General features: G+C 43.8%; 1 protein-coding gene across 2 annotated transcripts in view; it reads right to left on the bottom strand.

The window, feature by feature from the left end:
- Positions 1-18,171, bottom strand: part of AGAP1 (ArfGAP with GTPase domain, ankyrin repeat and PH domain 1) — a 544,363-nt gene that overhangs the window by 512,526 nt on the left and 13,666 nt on the right. The window lies entirely within an intron of this gene.

The following is an 18,171-nucleotide window of genomic DNA, read 5'->3' as shown; positions in this document are numbered from 1 at the left end:
AAAGATTTACATAGGCTAAAACGGTGAATGAAAAAGGGACGCAAATAGCGCCAGCTACGCTATTTGTGTTCCCCTTTCTTTTCACTGTCATAGTCTACGTAAATATTTACGTAGATTAAGACGGTAAAAAGAAGGAATGCAACTGGTGGTGGCCGTAGCCGCCGCCATTTGTGTATGCGGTTGGTTGTTGTTGTTGTTTTTACCCAGAGCCCTCCGCGGCCGGAAATCCGGCTGCGGACGGCTCTGGCCTGGCCTGGCCGGCTGCTCCACGGAGCTGCCGCGGAGCACAGCCGGCCATTCAAGGATTCCGGGGGGAGGAACAGAGCACCTCCCCCCCAGCCAGGATTCCGGGGGGAGGGACGGAACGCCTCCCCCCCACCATCAACATAATCCGCTTAAGGTAAGTCACTTTCGTACATCCCTACATGGAACTGCATTGCCACATTTTCCCAAAATAAACCAAAGCAGAGCAGGTTTCCATAACCAGGCTCAGTCTTCAATTGCCACCTCTCTCTTGATCAACGGAATAACATTTTCCTTCTTTTGCAAGTCCAGCTTCATTCAATGCTGGAAAGACATAAGGCAGTACTTGCAATATCATTCTAACCTGAAAGGAAAAATTTGAATTGTTCTAAAGATTAGCAAGATTGAAACATAGTGGAGGGGTGGTCTATTGAACACACTGCACGGATGTGCACGTCCCCAGCAGGATCCCACCTATTCCCTCAGTTCTCTTTCGAACACCGGTGTGTTGACCTCATTTGGGAAATTCTGTGATCAGACTTTGTTCTGACAGTGTTCTTGTTGAAAAAGCTGAGGTTTTTATTCTTTCTTTTTCTCTTTCTATTGCTTTCTGTCTGTTTATCTGAGTTTTTATTATTTCTTTTTTATTTTCACAATCCTGCAATCACCCCTTACAGGTATATGGCTCTTCAGGCCCCATTCAGAAAATGCTCCTGCTGAGGGGCAAAGTTACCACCTTCTGACAGGCATTCTCTCTGCCTGTTTTGCTTTGGGGAAGGACACGTTGTTGAAGCCTGTTCAAATTGTCAGGCTTTTTACAAGCAAGCCCATAAAAATCGCACTTTGGAATCATGCGCTGGAAGCAGTTGACGAACTGAAAGACATGACTTCTAAAACTGCGGCCACTGTGCCTTCACTGGAGTCGCAATCCCCTCAATGCCATACTCCACCGAGTACACAAGATCCTCACACACCAGGAAGATCTTTGGCATTTACGTTGGCTAAAAAGCTTTAAAACAAAGCAAAATCTTCAAAAAAACTGGTTTTTCCTTCCTCTGAAACAAAGAGGAAAAAGAAGAAGTCTGGTCAAAAGTCTACCGCCACATCATGGGATCGAGCAGCCCATCGAGAGTTGGAGAGCATCTCTCCAACTCTTCTGAAGTCAACCTGTTGTAAATTACTCGAGTTGAGCGATAAGCAGCAGCTAGCATTAGTCATTACATAGTCCAAGGTCAAGAAGCCAAGAGTATCAGTCCAAAGCCAAGGAAAATAAAACCAGATATAGGGACATGCTGAAGAATAGTTGGAGTGGTTTTGGGTTTGCGAATAATCAGAGCTGGGTCCAGGAGCTGGCAGAAACGTTTTCTGCTATGCATGAGCATTAACAATTGCTTCCAGCACCTGAACTGGATGTGAAGCTTGTGTTTTATGCAGAAGCTAAGTGAGGCCAGCTGAATCGAGCTGCAGATGTCTTCTACCTGCCCATGTGCTGGGTCCCTCCCCAAACACTCTGAGGCCGAGGCATTCTGTGTCCTCCTCCATTCCAAACAGAGGTGCAACACAACCCATGCTCCTCAGGATCAACAGCAGCCCTCAACTTCAGCAGTGTCTCCCGCAACTCTGACTTGAGATGAGCCGTGACCCTCAAGTCCGACATCTCAAATCGCATCGGTTTCTCAGGATTGACAGTGTTCGTCTATACCAACTCCACCCACTGCTCCGCTAATGTCTCCTGGTCGCCTGTTATCAGCGGTACCAATGACCATTCCATCTGTTCCACTAATGATGCTTTCACCAATTCCTTCGGTGAATCCATCTCAAATAGTAGAGACAATACCAAATGCCTCCAAGTTGAAAGGTGAGATTAGGGATCCATCACTATCCCTTCGTTCACTGAGCCCTTACCAGAGGAATGATTATGTTACAGATTATGATCGACATCAACAATCACTGGAGCCAGTCTATTCTGTTGCCTCATCTTATAGGGGTCGTGCCCCTAGTTTTTACGAGCACACCCAATACCGTGACAGGGCTAGATCCCCTCATTATAGATGGGATGACCATTCATCAAGAGACTTGTGATATAGGAGATCATGAGACTGGATGGAAGAGCATGATGAACACTATGGACATTACTACTTGCCTCACTATCTGAACCAACTTGTAGCAGAGTCAGTCGATACAGATCACAGCCATCGGCTATGATGTCAAGACCCCCTGATCAGGCTCCACAAGAACAGCTGGTACTGCTACAGCCACACTTGCTGCTGCAATCGACAAAATTTTCCCTCTCTGCCTGCCATGCAGCTGCAACCCATCCATCAGCTCATTTTGCAGTTGGGCACCAATGATATGTCTAGTCTGCCACGTAGACAGGTGGAAAAGCAAAACCTGCTACAGGTTCCAACTCAAGAATCTCCTCTCTCTGCTGCAAAGGACTATTGACATGACATCACAGTCCACGTACCCACTTTCAGTTTCATCCCAGATGCATTGGTAGGGTCGAATGAGTGCACCTCTCCTTCTGAGGACTTGGCCAATTTTCCAGCCAGATGCTCAGGATGGTGCAAGCATTAGGTTTGGATACCCAGCAAGTGGCCTCAACTGTACAAGACCCAGTCTAACTCGGTAAATACTTTTTCCATCCTGTGGCCATTCCTTTCCTCCCTGCATTGGAAGAGACAATAAAACAATCTTGGAAGTGTCCCTCCACAAGGCCTCCAATATTCAAACGCTTGGAAAGGATGAATCACTTACAGGAATCACCTGCCAAATACCTCTTTAAACACCCGGCACAGAATTCAATGATCACAGATGCAGCTCAAGGCAAGGCCCACAGGGCCCATTCATCACCCACTGATAAGGAGGGTAGCCTACTGGATCTATTTGGAAGAAGGCTCTATTCATCTGTGGCAATGAGCCTTAAAATATCTAATTACCAGGCAGCGATGTCTGGTTATCAGCTGCTGCTATTGGACAAGGTGGGACATCTCCTGGAACATCTCCCTGAGGAGAAGAAAGAATTGGGACAGCTGTTTGAAGTGGAGGCTTTAAAACTGTTGAGGCAACAAATTAATACGTCACATCACCAGGTCAACTGTGATACGAAAGCACTTGTTGGATCCATCACCCTGCATCAACATGCCTGGCTCCGATTCAGTGGACTCCCACAAAGAATGAGGGCCCGTATCAAGGATTTGCCTTCTGATGGACTCAGCTTATTTAATTCTAAAACCGATGACATGTTAAATTCAGTACAGAAGGCCCAGACCACGGTGCGACATATGGGTTTCTTGCCTCAATACCCTCCAAAACAGAGGCATTGATACCAAAGGCCCTACACCACATACCAGCAACAACAGCCAGCCTCATCACGACAGCACCAATCACAACAATCGGGCTCCCTAGGACCATCCCAACCATCAAAACTGCATAATTACAATCACAAACCAGACTCTAAAAACAAGCGGCACCTTTGACTTGAACACTCTTCTTGCATAGCCCTCCAGTCACCTCCCCATGTTTGGAACTCACCTAACCTCTTTCTTTCCAACTTGGCATCAGATCACAAAGGACTCCTGGATGCTCTCCATTGTTCAGGAGGGCTACAGGATTGAGTCTGATGCCCTCCCACCTCTCGGTACCGTGAAAGTTACAGCCCTGTCTCCCATTCTCCACCAGGAGGTTGAAATGCTGCTTGGTAAGGGAGCTATCATACCTATACTGAGGTCGCATCACTGGGGGCGGTTTCTATTCCAGGTACTTCACAGTACCAAAAAAGGATGGAGGGCTCCAACTGATTCTAGACCTTTGAGAACTCAATCTCTACATGTCACCCAGGAAGTTCCGCATGGTCTCTCCAGCTTCAATTCTACCCCTCCTTGCCCAAGGAGATTGGTTCGCCTCTCTCGACCTTGAGGATGCCTAATTCCACATCACCATAGCAAAACCACATCAGCGCTATCCGCGTTTCGCCATCAGCCCAATGGCGAAACGCAGGCCCAGACTTATCAATTTCACATACTTCCCTTTGGCCTCTCACCAGCTCCAAGGGTATTCACCAAATGCATGGCAGTGGTCTGTTCCCATACCAGACTGCAAGGGGTTGAGATATACCCATATATCAACGACTGGTTTCTAGTGGCATCAACAAGAAAACATCTTCTGTGGTCAACAGCGGTGACCTGTGGTCTTCTTCAAAACTTGGGACTTTATATCAACATTGAAAAGTCTCATCTACAGCCAACCAAGAGTGTGCAGTTTATTGGGGTGCACCTAGACTCCCAGTTGGGGAGAGCATTCCTTCCTCGAGAGTGACTAGAGAGACTGACTTCAATGGAACTAAGCTGTCACACCATCGTCTCAGCATTAAAGGTGCTAGATCTAATGGCCATGACAACACTGGTGGTCCAATATTCCCAGTTGCATATGAGGCCTCTTCAGAACTGGTTTCTACACAACTTCAGTACCAAGCCAGAGTCTCTTCAGACCAAGCTCTATTGCCCAGGCAACCTAAAAGACTCTCTATGGTGGCGGACACTTCCAGGCAACCTGTCAGAATAGATGCCATTCCTGCAGCCCTCACCATCCTGAGTGGTGAGTATGGACGCCTCGCTCTTGGGATGGGGAGCTCACTACTTTGATCTCACAGTCCATGCACAATGGTCAGGAGGCGAAGCACCACATCAACGGGCTGGAGCTCAGAGCAGTATGGAAAGCCCTTCAAACTTTTCAGCTGGATCTAGTGGGCAGACTAGTCCAGACTGCGTCAGACAACTCAACTGTCATTGCCTATTTGAACAAGGAAGGGGGCACGAGATCACTTCCTCTCTTTGCTCTAACGTTGATGATTTTCCATTGGTACCTGCCTCATGGGATCGGTTTAGTGGCAATGCACCTGATTGGCATAGACAATGTCTTAGTAGACCAACTCAGTCGACAACCTCCCATGAGTGGGACTTAGACAGGTCGGTTCTGAGAGCACTGTTCCATGACTGGGGCAAACCACAAGTGGACCTGTTTGCCACTCTGAACAACGCAATCTGTGGCAAGTCTTGCAGCAGAGCAGGCAGGGGTTGAGACTCACTGGGAGACGCCTTTCTCTTTGACTGGACGGAAACATCATTTTACATATTTCCACTATTCTCCCTTATCACCAGGATCCTGGCAAATATCAGAAGGGACAGCACCAAATGCATCCTAATAATACCCTGGTGGCCTCACCAGGCATCGTTTGCTCCACTACTATAAATGGCACTCTGCTTTCCTTCTGGCCCATCCCTTCTCACCAGGGAGAAGGGTCAGATTCGTCACCTGGATCTGTCAACCCTCCGACTGACAGCATGGAGGATCAAGTGACAGGAGCGAAGACTATTCTGACAGTGGTACAGAGGATCCTCGATGCTGCTTGTAAGCCATCAACACAGTGCTTGTATATGACAAAATGGACAGCTTTCACCACCTTTGCTCATACACAGGACTTTCATCCTCGCTGATGCTCTTTCCTACAGATACTGCAGTTTCTTTTCTCATTGTTCGACAAGGGGTTGAAGTTGTCATTACAAATGTATTTGTCTGCTATTTCTGCCTACAACCCTCCTGTTGAGGGTTTTTCGGGTTTTTCACACCCAGTTGCAAAGACGTTCCTCAAAGGAATCAGGAACCTGGCACCACCAATTCGCCCTACGGTATCAACCTGGAGTCTATCAGTCGTGCTTAAACCACTTTCATCTAAGCCCTTTGAGCCAATGGCAACTACAGTTTTACGCCTCCTTTTGTGGAAGCTGGCATTTCTAGTGGCCGTTACATCCACATGCCAGGCTAGTGGCCTCTGTGCTCTTAGGGTAGACCAGCCTTATTTAACTTTCCACAAAAAGAAAGCAGTGCTTAGGCCTGATCCCACCTTTCTACCCAAAATTGTGTCAGATTTTCATTTGAATCAGGACATTGTATTGCCTGCTTTCTTTACATCCCCATCTTCGTCTTTGGAATCGACTCTTCACACATTGGACATCCATCGGGCCATAGCATTTTACAAATCCAGGACTGAGCAATTTAGACTCTCTCCTCAGCTGTTTGTCTCCTCCAATGGCAAGTGCAAGGGCCAGCCTCTCTCAGCTCAGTGCTCTGTATCCTGGGTCGCAAAGACTATTGAACTAGCATATCAGCTGGCTGGGCTTGAACTGTCTGCTCCAATCTGAGCTCATTCCACTCATGCGGTAGCAACATCAGCCGCATTCGACGGAGAGCTGCCATCCCTGAACTGTGCCACACTGCAAACTGGTCAACACCGTCTACCTTCGTGAAACAATGTAGACTGGATGTCAGGGCTAGAGCTGACGGTGCCTCTGGTTGTGCTGTCCTCTCATCTGTTTTGTAGCTGGACACTGGCCCATCTCCATGTAAGTTAGCTTGCTACTCGCCCATATGTGTGATGCATAGAGACCATGAAGAAGAAAGACAGGTTGCTACCTGTAACTGTAGTTCTTCGAGTGGTCATTTCTGCATTCACATAACCCACTCACCGTCCCCTCTTTGGTGTCATACTCAATGTTGGGTACCAAAGATATGGTTTTTCTCTCAGATCCAAGGCCACAATGTTGGTCTCAAGGAGCTGAGGGAATAGGTAGGAACCTGCTGGGGACATGCGCACTGAGATGGTGGGGGAGGGTTCCCACCAAAAACTTCTCAGCTACAGAAGTTTCCTGAATCAAGGCTCCACACAGGTACAGAGCCGATATGCATAAATGCATACGATCACCCTTCTCTACTGAGCAATTTCTCCCTTCACTTCCATTGCCACCATTATATTACACCCCTTTATTTAATATACGCCTTTTCCCCCCTAGGGTAGCTGGTCATTAGGTGTGAGACAAAACATATCAGAGGTACCAGGAAAGTATACAAAAATATGTATATAGTATTTTATTAAAAAGAAAGAAAGCAATACAGTTCATTATTTAAGATTGCTGTTACTACTTTAAAACAGGGTTTCTGTACAGTTACTTTTACCACTAGTCAGGTGTTAAAAGCCCCACTTCCTAACCTTAACCAAACATAAGCCAAAACTCCCCAGGCAAACTCTCCTGACAGATTCCCCTCAGATGCCTCTCCAGTCAGAATGCTCCAGCCAATCAGCTTTGGTGTGGACAACATTCCATCACATCATCTCTGATTAAACATAAGACCAATGGGCTTCTTTAGAACATTCCATTATTCTCCAATCAGATGGTATCAATTTCGATCCTACCTTCCTATATATAAAGTCAGAAACTGGCTGTATTTCCCTCTCAGTGGTAATAGTAACTGCCACTCCACTAGGACACCATATTTACAATGTAACTCTCCTCTGGCAGGAGCCTCTGGTAAACATCAAACTCCCCCCCCCCTTTTACTATTAACCCACTCAGTCCTTCAGACACTGAAACAAAACCTAACAGGTAATGTTTACCTCCGTTTTTACCTCAGATGTAAAAACAAACTGGATGCAAATGGCATATCCAAAGCTGCCCACATCCTAGTGGGATCCACAGCTCGCACAATGGGAAACTAGCGGATCAAGAAGCAACCAGAAACAAAACAAAATGGTCATTTCAGGAACGGGGCAGGTCAGTGGAACTCACAGAAGCTCTGCTCACATATCCTCTCCGGGAAGCAAGTGTTTTCACTCATTCTCAGAAGTACTAGCTTCCCATTTCGCTTGCAGTTGGTCCCATGGGCTCATCAGAATGAAAAGAGGTGCAGCAGCAGTATTAGATAATGCTGCAGCTTGGATAGCTCCTTTAAGAGTTCTGACTGAAACCCAGAGCAGATTCTGACATCGGAGCCACCAGCCTACACTGGATACTGCCCAAATTACACATTTTTCCATTTACCCAGTTATTGTGCAAAGAGTAAGTCCTCCCACACAATTTGAAAACTTACTTATACAAACTAATTTGGAAACCAAAGGACTAGAAATTTTACATAAACTAATAGCAGATATTAAATTTGAATCAACAGAAGATTTAACACGGATATGGGGAAAGGACTTACTGTGCAATCTTATGCACGTCCAATGTCACTAACTATGTTAGTGACTAACATAGTCACTAACATAATGGCATTCAATTTGGCAAGATGGTCCCATGAAATCTATCTCATTGAAAAGTAAAGAAAATACAATTAAAGTTGCCTATAAGTAGTATCTTACACCCTAGAAAAAGAGCTATATTTACAAAACTATCTCACCAAGGTGTTGGAGGGAATGTAACATGACAAGGTCATATCACCAAATGCAGTGATCACACAATGTTATAAAACAACTCCGGCAGGAGGTATTTAAAGAAGCAAGCAATGTAACAGGACTATCAATCTGTCACCAATATTAGGATTGCTATCAGTATGCAATAAGGATGATAACCAACTACAAAACAAAGGCTTATTAACCTCTTTTGGGAGGTAGCTGCCAGAATGGAGATAGCTGCAAGTTAGAAAACTACCCAAGCTTCAATTCTGCATCAATGATAACTCAGGCTATGAACAATCACTCTTGCAGAGAAATTGACAAAAATAAAGAGATCCCGCAGACATGCACAAAGTAAAGATGACTCCTATGAAATCTAGCAGAAATGTATTGATTACATGGTACAACATAAGGATACATTACAGCCTCCACAATCTCATGAACATTACTGGGCTAAAAGAAAATCCAAAAAAGGATGGGACTGACAAATATATAAATAATATTGCTGTGTTTTTCATTGTATTTTTAATGCATTTATTTTAACTTAAGTTCTTACTTTAAATTTTGGTTCCTATCATTGTTAGCTGACTGGAACGCCATTTCCATGATGGGAAGGTGGGGTATAAAACATATAAATAAATAACATTGTTTAATTAATTGTATTTGTCTTGTGTACATTTAAAACCCACTCATCACATCCACCATTCCAAGTTCTTATGTGAGAATGGGCTGGGTAAGAGTTGTGTTATGGCACTGTAGGGCTAAAGAGGTTATTTATAGGTGCCTGGAAAAATCTCTGTTAACTATTAAGAATAAATCAAGGGAAGCACATATGCCACAATGCTTGCATTCTGGAATGAATGTACTTTGTTCCAGGTGCATGTGTCAGGGAAACTCTGTAAATTATCTACTTATTCATGTACCTGAAACAATCAGTATGAAATAGTCATGTATTTAAACCATGGTATAGTGCTACATAAATGAGCAGGAACAAGCACGAGCAAAGCCTTGGGCTCACACACCCTCCCCTTGCTTGTCTGGGAGGCCTTCGCTAGCATTTAATCTAACTTTCAGAGAACCCTGCCTTGTTATGATGTAAAAACTAGAGACAGTTTTTTTTTCTGAACAAGCCACCTTTAAACCATGGGTTATGAAGCTGGCTTGTTTAACGAACCAGTTTTAAACCATGATCTCTGGTTCATAATGTTCTTGAAAGTAAAGTTCAACATATGATGTAGCTCTACAAAAGGAGTAGACGTGAGGGGGAATGCACAAGCTCAAGGCTAAGCTTGGACTCATTCCTGTTTGTGCATGCACCAGCATACCAACCAGCCCAGGCTGTACAATAAGAGAGACAGTTGGTCGTTAATATTGAATAGTAGTATATTTTAGTGGGGTAGGTTTTATATAGAGATGGCTAGATAGCATCAACGACGCAATTAATATGGACTTGAGCACACTCCGGGAGAGAGCGCAGGACAGGAAGGCCTGGCGTGCTATGGTCCATGGGGTCATGAAGAGTCGGACACAACTGAATGACTGAACAACAACAACAAGGTTTTATATGAGGATCCAAGACTGCTCATATGCAAGTTGTTTCATGTAGTAATTATTTAGCTAATCTACAATAAATTAGGTCATGTTATTAGCTATCAGCTATTCAAACCTCTTTCAGGAGAACAGATTTCCACAGCATGTAGAACACAAGTCCAATTCCAGATACAGCAGATGGCCAAGATACATCTCAGACACCACAGAGCTACACCATATGTTATTTACTCTTTATTAGAGGTACTTTCAAAACTCAAAGTTATTGGCGGTAGAATATTTGAATAGCTAGGAAAAAAAACCCTTCTATCTGCATAAAACTTGATATAGGTTGTTTTTTTTAATGAAAAGCTTCATTTGAATTGCCTTGGAAGTCTCATCAACCAACTACAGTGTCCATTTGAACATAAACCATCTATAACTAGAGTTGTATTAATATTTAATAGATGGTGTCCTGACAAAATACCATTTTCATGTTTAGAATGTTTGTAAGTTACTAGTTTCTTAATCAATTTTTGTAACACCCAACCTCATTTTAAAAAATTCATGAAAGCCTGAAGATAAACACAGTACTCATAATACATCTCTGTCCATTGCACCTCACCCTGATCTTTCTACATACACAGTCAATAAACATTAATTCAAACACTGCAGGTAGCTCTCAATCTTCAGGGTTCTTACACATACACAAATATGTGATACAATAAGTCTTTAGGATACCAGAAGCTTCGAGCAGTAAAAACTGGCTAACACCTCTTGAATTCCTCATGTGTGTTTTTACGGAGAGTAGAGAACCACAAGAAACCCCATCATATCAAAATTAATTTATCATCTATGATGGCAGCCAAAAATCTGATTTATTTGGTGTTCCCTATTTGTGCCTAGATTTCCCTTTAAAATCAGAGTTGCAAATTACAACTTACATAGATTCTTTCCCATTTCATTCTTAACAGCTAATGAAATTGTGTCAGTTTTATCCAATAGGCAGCATAAAATGTTACATCTATTTAAACACAACCAGTACTCCAGGTTTGCCCATGAGATCTCATTATAAGCACCAAGACCCCACTGACATGAATTATTTACTGTGATCTTACACTTATAATTATGCACATGCATTAAACACCAAAGGTGCATCTGTGCCCTACTTTAAAATCCATGTGGAATCAAACTACTGAAAATAAGTGAAATGGAACAAGTAATAGGTGTCAGGGACACGAGCAAATTAGCACTCTAAATGCTACCCCTCCTGCCAACCCCAACACAAAAATCAATACTAGCTACTTTCAGATATCCTATTTTCAACACACATACACACAAAATTATGCCTTGGATGGTTGTCTCATTTTGCAGCTCTTAATCAATTTAAAAGGCCTTTCTAAAAACTAAAACATTCCATTTCACTGGGTCTACTTTAGGTATGACTAAATCTGGATCCAACCTATAATAACAATACAAGAGAGGTAGAGAAAAAACTGTAAATACTTCATGTCAAATGGCTATTAAATGCAAAAAACGGTGAACTCTGTGACAATTCTATTGCGCTGTACAACCATTCACAACAGCAGTAATGGACAAAGGATTTTTATCCCACTATATGTGTTCATCAGTTCACCAATCCAAGGATGTCTATGTTGTCAACCAGTAACTGTTGTGTGAATGGCCATTGTTAAGGTAATTATCACCGTCTGTATTTCTGCATTTCATTTCCCTTTTCAATTTCATTTTCATTTCCCAACCGTGTGTGTGTGTGTGTGTGTGTGTGTGCGCGCGCGCGTGTGTGTATTCCTGGCAATCAAAGGTAACACTTCATGTATCTGATGAAGTGGACTCAGTCCACAAAAGCTTATGCCATAATAAATATGCTGTTCTTCAAGGTGTCAGAAGACTGTTCTTACAATCATCCTAGATTTACTGTATTAACTCCTGTAGAGCCAGGGTGGGAAACCTTAGGGGTGGAAGCCCAATCTGCCCTCCTGGGGTCCCCAAACAGCAATGCCCCCTTCTCCTGGCCCCATCCCTTTCCTCTGACGCCGATTTCTCAATTTGTGTGCAGTTTTTTCCCTCATTCTAAAAAGTAGAAATGCCTTTCCTGAGAATTCAGTACTGGCAGTAAGAGCTTTAAGCTACAATATGCTGGTATTTTTTGTATTTTTGGCCCACCCCTTTGTCCCCACCCACCACTAGAATGCAGCCCTCAAAAGCTTCTCCAACCCTGAATTCAGCCCTCAGACTGAAAGAGGTTCTCCACCCATGCTGTATGGTAACAGGAAGGCACTGAGAATGATTAATTGTAGATGACACCCAACTCTTTCCTTCCTTTCCATCAGCCAGGGAGGTAGCTGAAATTGGTATTTGGAGGCTGCAATGGATGAGATGTCGGTGAACACAAAGAGACGTAATTTAAACAAGACAGAGGTTCCTGTGGCCAGTTGTACAACCAATCCAGGAATGTGTATTAAGTCTCTTCTGGATGGAGTAGCTCTCCCTCTGAAAGGTCAGGGCATAGTCTAACAGTCGCCCTCCTTGCTTCTGGAAGAGTTGGTTGGGGCTGTGACTAGGAGTATGTTTGCAAACTGGTGCACTGCTTGCAGCTTCTTCTGGGGAAGGCATATCTGGCCACCACATACACTCTGGATACATTCAGACTGGACTATTGCAATGTGCTTTGTGTAAGGCTGCCTTTGAAGAACGTTCAATAACTACAGTTCATTCAAAATGCTGCTGCTGCCATGCTGTTGATGGGGGCCAGTTAATCAGAGCATGCAATGCCACTGCAGTTCAATCTTCATGCACTCCCATATGCTTCCAAAACCAATTCAAAATGCTTGTTGTTACCTTTGAAACCCTATACCAACCGACTGCTCCCACTTAATTTTACCTGCCTGTTAAGATGGGGGGGGGGTTGCCCTGCATCCTGCCACCATCTAAAGCAGGGGTGCACAACCTAGGTGGGACTAGGGGTGCTAGCAAGGGAAATCCCAGGCAGCACAGCCATGGCTGCAGATGGGCATTACACCCTTAATCTAAGGTGTGATTGGCAAGGACAAGGGGCTTCACATTCTTTTTAGACATGCTTTTAAAGTTCTGCAGCCTGAGCACTGGGAGATCCTCCAGAACACAGTGGGAATTGGCAAAAATCACCTCCCTCCCCACCCTTCCATTAATGGAAGCCTTCACTGGATCAAAGGCCTTTCAGCAAACAGGAGGACTCCTCTGGATCCAGCCCTATTTCTACCAAATCTATTTATATTCATGTACTTTTCTTTTCTTCAGCAGGACCTTCTCTGTGGTGTCCCTAACCTAAAGTGAGGATTACCCAACTCAAAGAATGGTATCCATTTCAGTGTTTACACAGCATTAGTTAACTTTATATTACTTTCGATGCCTGCAGCAATACCATAATCCTAAAGGGGGCAGCATCACCATACATAAATCTGCTTTCCCATCTATGTAGTAAGTAAAATTCAATGAAAAAAAATCTTTCTTCGATTTAGGTTAAGTTGTTGGGTTTTAACCGGTGTAGAAAAAGTGCTTTTCATATCGTAGTGTCAATCTGAATGCAGAAAATCAAGCTATTTTGCACTTAGTGTAACCCTGTTTAAAATTTGTGTTACAGTAATAAAGAGCTACACGTAATTACATAATGGTGATAGCTACCCAGTATCATAATTTAAGCAGTACATCTTGTATTCGTGAATAAAAATCTGAAGCTGTAGCAGATTACAATTTCTCCACATTATGCTGGCAGGACCACTTCATTGCACAATTATCACAATGCTGGAAGAAAAAACATAACTTTTCTGTTGTACAATATTTTTGCAGTTAGAAGTACAAAACTCTCCTTTAAAATGCATCTAAGTCAGACCTATCCAAAGAAAATTAATCCACAAACCCTTGAGAAATAATAAACTAAATCTTGTTGAGTTAAATTAAGTCTAAATGGTATGGGGCAAAAAGGCTATTCATTGATACCTACTAAAAAGAACCAGACATGGAACAACCGAGTGGTTCAAAATTGAGAAAGGAGTACGACAAGGCTGCATATTGTCACCCTGCTTATTTAACTTATATGCAGAGTACATCATGAGAAACGCCGGGTTGGATGAATCACGGGTCGGAATTAAGATTGCTGGGAGAATTATCAATAACCTCCGATATGCAGACGATACCACTCTAATGGCAGAAAGTGAAGAGGATCTAAAGAGCCTCTTGTTGAGGGTGAAAGAGGAGAGTGCAAAAGCTGGTTTGAAACTCAACATTACAAAAACTAAGATTATGGCATCTGGCCCCATCACTTCCTGGCATATAGAAGGGGAAGAAATGGAAGCGGTGACAGATTTTACTTTCTTGGGCTCCAAGATCACCGCAGACGGTGACTGTAGCCATGAAATTAAAAGACGCTTGCTCCTTGGGAGGAAAGCTATGGCAAACCTAGACAGCATAGTAAGAAGCAGAGACATCACCTTGCCGACAAAGGTCCGTATCATCAAAGCTATGGTTTTCCCAGTAGTAATGTATGGCTGTGAGAGCTGGACTATAAGGAAGGCTGAGCGCCAAAGAACTGATGCTTTCGAACTGTGGTGCTGGAGAAGACTCTTACGAGTCCCCTGGACTGCAAGGAGGTCCAATCAGTCAATCCTAAAGGAAATCAACCCTGAGTGCTCATTGGAAGGACAGATCCTGAAGCTGGAGCTCAAATATTTTGGCCACCTAATGCGAAGAGAAAACTCCCTGGAAAAGACCCTGATGCTGGGAAAGACTGAAGGCAAAAGGAGAAGGGGACGACAGAGGATGAGATGGCTAGATAGCATCACCGATGCAATATGAACTTGAGGACAGGAAGGCCTGGCGTGCTATGGTCCATGGGGTCACGAAGAGTCAGACACGACTGAACGACTGAACAACAACAAAAAGCTAGAATAAGAACACTTAATAGTGGGGCAGTTAGGCTTCACCACAATCAATAAGACAAGACTGCTTGTTGTCTGTATAAAGATAAGTTAACTTAGGGTGCAAATCCTATGCATGTTTACACAGAAAGAAGTCCTACGTGGCTAGCTGGGGAATGCTAGCAGTTGTAGGGTTTCTTTCTGTCTAAACAGGTATAGGCTTGCACCATTAAGGAAGTTCATGAAAAGAAAATTCCCTTTCCCTTTCTCCCTCTGCAGCTACCTGCACTCCCTGTAAAGCCTCTCCGAAAGGCTGGGGATGGGTCTCCTAAACAGTGCAAGATGGGGTGCGAGGGGCTTCTGGGGAAAGAGTGAATTGCCCCAAATTTGGCTCCCTAAGCAGCCCCTTGTGCCCCATCCCATTATTTCTTAGAAGCCCCTCCCCCACCCGGATCCTCCTACAAGCGCAGCCCTAGACTAGCTGCCAGCAACAGGCACCCTAGGTGAACCATGCAATTGGTGCCCCCACCCCAAACCTCAAGGGCAGATCTAGGCTGAGTTTTTCGGTAGCCTGGGAAACATTTTGCCCCTATTTTCCATTTAATGAAGAGGCACCCCACCCCACATCTTTGAAAGCAGAAATAGTATCATTTGTAATTAAACGTGCCCAAAATGGTGGTGGTGGTGTTTTTACTAAGTACTGTATCAGCACAGAGGGTCTGATAAAAACAACGAAGGAGACAAGCACAGTTGTCCACTCAGAAAGGGAACAGAAGTCCCATCCACAATGCCCAAGGGAAGTCCTTGGAAGAAGGGTCCCAGTTGCCTCCTTGGGCGACATGGCCAACAAGGCGCTGCCGGCCCATAGGCTCACCCCTCCAAGGGCAAAGGAAGTGGCTGCTCTCAGGGGGGCCTCTCACTCCCTGCCTCCAGGGAGGGCTGTGTCGCCTGAGGGAGGAATGGATCCCAAAGGCAGCCTGGCAGCCTGACTTAGCCCCACCATCCCCACATGGTCCCTCGGTCATTTCCACAGCCTCAGCCATATTCCTGCTTTATGCGCATGAGAATTAAAATAATGACATCTTCATTATTTTATTTGTATTTTTAAAATTTGTATTTTTTAATTCTAGTGCCCCACTTAACTTGGCGCCCTAGGTGACTACCTAGTTTGCCTGTATGACCAGGTTGCCGCTGTCCTCCAAAGAGGCTTTTCAGGAGTCATAGGTAACGGAGTAGGAGGGACGAGGAAACGTTCCTTCCATGAACTTCCTTAAACTTATCTTCGAATCCAAGCCACAACAAAAACTGATTGTACTTTTAAAAACACTTAAAAAAAAAACACCAAGTAAACACTAGAGTTGAGACAATAGTCCTGTGGCATCTTAAAGGCTAACAGACATATTATGGCATAAACTTTGGTGGAGTACAGTCTACTTCATCTGTTGGCAGGTATAAGAAGCTCAGAGCTATTATAAAAAGGAAGATTAGATGGCACAAAATGCACAGTTCTAACACACAGCTCTGATTACGTCACTCTGTCCCATGCGTCACTGGCTAATACTCTAGCCTCCAGCAGATTATAAGTTCAGCCAAAACCCAATGTTGCAATCATATTTACTGAAAACTAAGCAGTGTTGTCAAATTGCACCTTAGAAGAACAAACCTGCATATGGTTTCTGGGCACAAAGCTAAACATTTAGAACCTGTATCTTATGCTACCTGCTGAAGAGAACATATTAAAATAAAATATTAAAATAAAGCTCATACTGGTGCAGCAGAGTACCAAATGTTCCCAAGGTTTTACCCCAATCATAAATATGCTTCAGGCATAACAGAACTTGCACAGGAAGTTGTGTGGACCAGAAACCAAGAATATTTGTACATGCCCTGTACATCTCTCACCTTTAGCTCTGAGTACCTCTTTAATCTGGTTATACTCAAATTTGGTTGTATCCGAATTTGACATCTGAATAAAGAATACAGATGTCACTGCCAAAAGATGCCATGCTATTTGTCAAATATGAACTACCGTCAACAGGCAGTTTTAGAATAACTTCATGTAAAATGGCCTTTTGTAATCAATATTTTATTGAAATATTTTGATGTTCTACATAAGCAATCCACATATCCCCCACCCACGCATTTACCTCATTCCTGCCTGTCACACACCTATATGATTTTTAAAAATAAAAAAATAAAAATAAATTAAAAGGCATGTATCAAAAACATACATCATACAAAACACTGAGTTATTGCTACAAATTCACAGTATTGACATCTCACTCTGACGTGGTCCAGGTGACACGTAGACTATGTACTATTCCAAGAATCCACCCCAAATGCTACCACATTTCCTCACCTCATATATGCAGACTGCTCTGACACTGCTTGTATTCAACCCACCACTCATGGTTTGGTGTGGACTTAAGACTTCCAGTGCCTGAGGATCTGTACAAATTCAACCCAGTTTAGGGTACTCTTCCACCTGTGTTCTCAGGATTACAATCAACAAATAAGGGTTCAGCTTCAATAGCAAAGTCAGGTACAGCGAAGGGAGAGGTCCAGGATGATCAACACGGGGAAGAGTCCAGAAACAAGGTCAGACAAAGCCAGTCAGATACCAGTTAGAGAAATCAAGGAGTCGAGAGCTCTGAGCAGGCCTGGGCTGGAAGCCAGACAAGCTCCGCTTGTACACTGTGTCAACAACTGGCAGATTCAGGGCAGTATCCAACTGAGTCGTTCCACTAGCAGAAACTCGGTTCCAAACTATGCACATGTTCTATGAACTAGCCAACTAATCTTACATTTCAGCATTATGCTTGCTCAGCAGTTTATGCATTACACTTGCAGCTGCTTGCACAACAGATGTGCAGCTGCTTGAGCAACTGAAAGATCTGGCAGAGCTCCACTAGCACTATTTGTGAAATGACACCATTAGATACTGCCCTCAGACTGAGCACTTTGGCTTCCTAGAAGCTGCTTGCTTTTCCTACAGACTCTATGAAGCCTTCTTATTTAAATGGACCATGTTTGCTTTTGAAGTCTTTGGATCTGATGGCATGGAGGCAAAAGAGGTGATAACAGCTTCAGAACAAGAGTTTTAGGAATATGAGGGTGACAATGCGACCTCCTCCAGAAGCAGGGGTAGGCACTAGTCCCAGGGGCTCTTCTGGGGCTGAGGGCCCTGAGTTAAGAGGAGTATCAATGGGTACTTCTGAAACCACATTCTCGTACAGGTCCAAGAAGTCTATACCAGAGGATTCT

Source organism: Heloderma suspectum, chromosome 1 (genome assembly GCF_057233095.1).
Source record: "Heloderma suspectum isolate Gila_16-S chromosome 1, 16-S_ref, whole genome shotgun sequence".
In the NCBI taxonomy this organism is placed as follows: domain Eukaryota; kingdom Metazoa; phylum Chordata; class Lepidosauria; order Squamata; family Helodermatidae; genus Heloderma; species Heloderma suspectum.
Note: the sequence above shows the minus strand (reverse complement) of the source record. Positions and strands in the feature narration are given on the sequence as shown.